This window comes from Callospermophilus lateralis, chromosome 14 (genome assembly GCF_048772815.1).
Source record: "Callospermophilus lateralis isolate mCalLat2 chromosome 14, mCalLat2.hap1, whole genome shotgun sequence".
NCBI classification, from domain to species: domain Eukaryota; kingdom Metazoa; phylum Chordata; class Mammalia; order Rodentia; family Sciuridae; genus Callospermophilus; species Callospermophilus lateralis.
Genome location: NC_135318.1, coordinates 68,073,550 through 68,079,549, shown reverse-complemented (window position 1 = coordinate 68,079,549; position 6,000 = coordinate 68,073,550).

Below are 6,000 nucleotides of genomic sequence, written 5' to 3'. Positions count from 1 at the left end.
GAAGTCTTTACACTTCCAGGTCCCTCTTGCTCCAGTTTCTTCTTCCAGTGAATTGCAGTTGTTTCTTGGGCATGTGGCAGGTTGTAAATAACTAGCACTCCTCGGAAGGGGGTAGGATAGCAGCCTTAATGATCAGCGTTCTTGTTCAGTGTGTTTTGTCCATTACAAAGTTTATCCTGAATATTTTATTCTAAGTACTGATTACACAAGCTGGGTTGCAGAGTAAAACTTTTCCCGAAGTTTAGTTTCAATGGAAGAGGATTACAGTGGAAGGAACCACTTAAAATTGATGAATATATAAAATTATGCTAAAAATCCACCTGCCATTTCCTTCACTGTCTCTTCTCATGGCTGCTTTTACACAGTGAGAGAATAAAGAATATCATTCATTAGGTGCTTTGTCAAACATAGGACCACCTAAAACAGACCTTTACTTTAGGAACTTCAATTATTCACAGCTAATGTAATGCAAATATTTTCTAAAGCATAATCAAAAATCTCATGTAAAAACCCTCCTTCTAGTTTTGTCTGAAAGGAGGACAGCTGGTATTCAAATTTGTTTTATCAATGTCCAAAATAAGCCACATATATCATAGTTTTATTTTTATATAGTTGAATGTATATGAATTTCATATATGTGCCTATGTGTAAAAATATTTAATGTGATCAGTCTAGCCATAACATTTGTGAATGCTTTGAGGCTTGATTTGTTTTTTGTGCTTTAATGATATATTATGAATATTTTTCTGTGTCAGATATCAATCTGTAGTGATTATTATATAATGGCCAACAATGTGGTATGAAACACTTGTAAAACAATTTAGTAATTAATGGGTTTTTGCCTAAAATGTTGCTACTACAAACTACTACAAACATGGCCACAAATAAGCTCACTGAAAAAAAAATGAGAAGGCTTATGCAACATTTCTATAGAATAGATCTGCAAAAAATTAATGTCTCAAGTGATGTATGAGCATGAAACTTGCACAGTTACTGTCAAATGTTTACTTCCATTGTCTATCCCAATCATCCATTAAAATTTACATTCTTACCAACAGTATATGAAAGCATCTGTTTCCCAGTACCTTGAACAACACTGACAATGAATTATTTCTTTTTTTGTGGCAGTCTTCCAGCATTATTGTTTTTATGTGACTCTCTTGGATTTTGAAGATGAACCTCATTTTATATCTTTACTAAAGATTTACATGTATACTATTAATTTCCTCTTTGCAAGTTTGCTAATGTAACTATTAAGCTGCTCATCATTTTTGTCTTACTGATTTATAGAAGTTCCTATGTATTATAAATCTTAACCCTTTATCTGATGTACTTACAAACAGCCTTTTTTTTTTTTCTTTCAGCCCCTTTCTTGATTAAGGTGTCATTCTCTGTATTAAAGTTCAAATGCTTATACCATCAATTCATCTTTTCTTGGTGTCTGGATTTTGATTCTTATTTACAAATACCTTCTCTATAATTTTCAGTAATTACAGAGAGGGTCTTGGTAATTTTTAAAATGTCTTAAATATAAACAAATAATTTAATTTTTTGTTGAATGAAATCTGCAAAAGAAATGTTAGGAATTTTCTCATATTTTAATACCCCAATTAGTTCAATAAATAAAATATCTGAAAAGTACTTTTATCTCAAATTAGGTCCTATGTTTTCAGAAAGAGTGTTGTTATAAAACTTTTCATTAAATAGGTCTAATCTATATTTCTTTCTCTTCTTTTATTGTGGTACTGGAGATTAAGCTCAAAGACTCATGCATACTAGGCAAATGCTCTACCACTGAGATACATCTACAGACTTTTTTAAAATATATATATATATTTTTAAAATATATATATATATATATATATATATATCAGCAAAATGCATTACAATTCTTATTACTTATTATAGATATATATAATTATATATATATATATATATATATATATATATATATATATCTTATTCTATATAGAGAGAGCACAATTTTTCATACTCTGTATATACACAAAGTATATTCACACCAATTCATTCCTTCATACATGCACTTTGGATAATGATGTCCATCATGTCCCACTATCGTTTCTAACCCCTTTCCCCTTCCCTTCCCCTCCAACCCCGCTTCCCTAACTAGAGTTTGTCTATTCCTCCTGTGCTCCCTATTACTATCCCACTATGAATCAGCTTCCTTATATCAAAGAAAACATTCGGCATTTGGTTATTTGGGATTGGCTAACTTCACTTAGCATTATCTTCTCTAACTCCATCCATTCACCTGCAAATACCATGATTTTATTCTCTTCTGTTGCTGAGTAATATTCCATTGGGTATATATGCCACATTTTTTATTCAGGATCTTGCCTGAGCTGGCTTTGAACTTGCTTTTCTCTGGCCTCAGCAATTCAGGAGGTGTGTCACACCACATCTAGCCAAATGTGTCTAAATTTTAATCTGACCTTCAGCACTCAATCGTTAGGTGTCTTTGGGCACATTATGAAACCTATGTAGGTTTTTAGTTTTCTTGTTTATCAAACATAAATAATAATCAAAATTAATACAGATATTTATATTGAGGACTAAATAAACAATGTATTCATTTTACCTAGACATAAAAATGACCAACAAATATTAATTTTATTCTGTCCTGGAACTTTGCATTTTCTCAATAAATATCTGAACTATACAAAATAAATCTAGATAATTTTATGCCTAGATGTTTAAGATACTTTGAATTTTTGTTGTATTTATCCTTTAAATAATGTACTTAAAGTTGTAAATTTTATTTTTAAATACTTTCTCTAATATGTCAATTTGAATAAATCCTACTGATTATATGCAATTCCTATATTCAAATGAGTCTGATTGTTCTATTCTACAACATTGATGTATTTGACATTACTTACAACTAAAGTACTTTAAAAATTTTTAAATTTCAAAATTATTACTATTCTCATACTACCATGAGAAAGATAAAATAGCTATCAGAATTTTACACAAAAACTGTAGGCTCAAAACAGAATTGATGACCTATCCAAATTCATAGGATTAATCAATTAGAGCCACCATTATATTCCAGATTCACTGAATGTTAGGCCAGAATTCTACTTACTACACCGGTGGGAACCAAACTGTGAATCACTGCAATAGTGTTACTCTAGCTCAAACATGTGTTGGAATTATTTAAAGGGCTTGTATACCCCAGAGTTCTGTATCTATCCGCACATTTCTGATTGAGTTGATCTAGCTTTTCTAAGAAAGCTCTGGATGGTAATAATAAGGCTTCTCTAGGAATTTAATTTTGAGTACCACTGCAGAAATTCCACGCTTAAAATCCTCAGGAATGGCTAAAGGAACAGGTGGGATGTGGGGGTTTTGAAGCTCCCCACCCCAGCTTTGACCCAAGAGCCGTACTTTTGTCTACACATTGGGCTTCCATAAAATCAATTGACAAAAAGTTCCTGGTTATTGAAAAAAATAAACCAATAAAGGTTCCTAAAACTGTCTTATACTATCTCTCATCTTCAAATTAAAAGGGTAAAGAACAATACTGTATCCAAGAAATTCCAATGCTCTTCTAAGGATATCAGAGCCATAGTCTTCAATAAATCTTGTTACCTGTAGTATTTGACAGTTGGTTGCTTCTCCGTTTCATCCCCCTCACCCTGCCCCCTCAACCCCTTTTGTAACATTCTATATAAAGCCAATATTTTATTAACATTTTTTAAAATTTGGATGAAGATCTTTTCAATACAAAAGAACACACCATTTCATTGATAGATGTGATCAAACTTGGAAGCATCTGAATGCTTTAATCTGTAGAACTCTTAGAATCAGCCAAGTCAGTGTGGTATGTCTACAGGCAGGTATTTGACACAGATGGATACCATGCATGACCTACCATATATTTCTTTGTCTTTCTCTCTCTCTCTCTCTCTCTCTCTCTCTCTCTCTCTCTCTGTGTGTGTGTGTGTGTGTGTGTGTGTGTGTGTATAATATAGTTTTGAACAACTATATTAGCTTGGACATCACAATGTCTCTGGCTCACTTTTTGAAACAGTGGATTTGGCTTTAATTATTTCCCAACCACTTTCAGCTGTACATATTTGTGTGAAACTGAAAAACAACAGCAGCAGCAACAACAACAAAGCACAACCAGGCAGAAATAGGTTCCAAAATATCTCCCTGGAAAAACAGTAAGTAAAAGGTGTCTAACTGTGTCTTGACTTTCCCCAGCTCATTCTACCCTCAGTTGTTTCAAAATATAGCCTTTGTAATGAAATACTTTCTTGGTACTATTGCCATATATAAGAAATTGCTAAGAGCCACAAAATAACTCGAATTCACTTATTTTCTTGAAACTCAGAACATATGTGATTTGTTCAGGTTTTTGCACAGTCCTTAAATCCAAACCATTTTCCAGATATATCAAAAGTAGGTTGCACAAAATAGATCACAGTTCTCTTTGCCTGGCTAGCTCGGTCATTATCCCAGCTTGAAGATCTCAGGCTTAAGGAGAAAATTCTCTTGGTAAAGGGAAGAGTCTGACATAAATGATAGGGACACAAAGTTGTCTCCTAGATGTTTTTATGGTATCTAGAGATGTCCCCAGAAAAGATTACCTATTAAGCAATGCAGCAATGTTCAAAGTGAAATGATTATATTATAAGAACTGTAATCTCATTGTGAATTAATACATTTAATGGATTAATAACCTGGATTGATTACTGGGTGGTAACTGTAGGCAGGTGGGCCATGGCTGAAAGAAGCAATTCAATGGGGTCATGGCCTGGACTGTATTTATTCCTGGCTCCTCACTGTCTTTGCTTCCTGGCTGCCATGAGCTAACAGCTTCCTTCAACCACACCATGGAGTCAGCTGACCAAGAATGAAATCTCTGAAACCCAGAGTCCCAAAGAAACCTTTCCTCCTCTAAGTTGTTCTTGTCAGGGATTTTGGTCACAGTGACAAAAAGCTGACTAACAAAGTCAGTCTAGGAATTCAAATGGGAAGTCTTGTTGGCTAGCCAAGAGTCAGTGTCTTGCCAACTTGAAACTTTTCTTTTCCTCTCATCTCTTGCCTCAAAGAACAATATAACCTGGGACTCAACAGCTGCTTTGTAGGCATCAAGAGTTCCACATATGTTATCAGTGGATTTATTTATTTTCTCCCATAGGGTACTTTCCCAATCTTATTCCCTGTTTGAGAGGTTTCAGTTAATGGAGATTTATAGTTCTCATTCTCTGAAATTGCCAGCCCTATTAAGGATTAAATAATCTGAAATAGGTAAAGGAAGACTTTTATGCCTTCTAAGAAATTTCTTCCCCTAACTTTGATCTGAGAAGAACTGTCATCAAGTAAGTTCTAATCAGACAAGGTACTGAGAGTCCGTAAGATGAAGGAATTCATGATGCAAACATAAGAAACAGCATCCCAGTGACCCAAAGGCAAGACTACAGGCTTTGTATACCCAAATGTAGCCAGTATCAAACATAAAGCAGGCTTTGGAATAATGGTAAGCTGTGAAATAAATATAAAGGTGATCAGGTCATGAACTCTGCCTTTGGGATGCTCATGTGTGTGAAAACCCAATATATATGGTGAATGTGATATGATAGGATGTGATGTGGTACGTATGACATGATATACTGATTTATATATAGATAAAGACACACTGCACCTGGGTAAGTTAGGCAGGCATGGACCAGCCATGGAGCTCCCTAATGGTATCCTTGAAGAGACCAACTCTACTTTCCCATACATACCCTCATTCCTCTCATTTCTCTTTCTATTTCAAAAGGAGAAGGAAAGAAGAAAATATAGTTAAGGTTTTGGTCGGCAACATTTGGATTAAGTTTACAAGGAAATTTTTTCTTCTTAAATGTTAAAAAAAAATGTAAATCACTGATTCAGCTTCTTATTCTGCCCTTGAAAATATAAATGTTCTCAGCATTTAATAATGTTCAAGTTATTCCTATTACTTAAAAAACAATTCCACAGGGACAG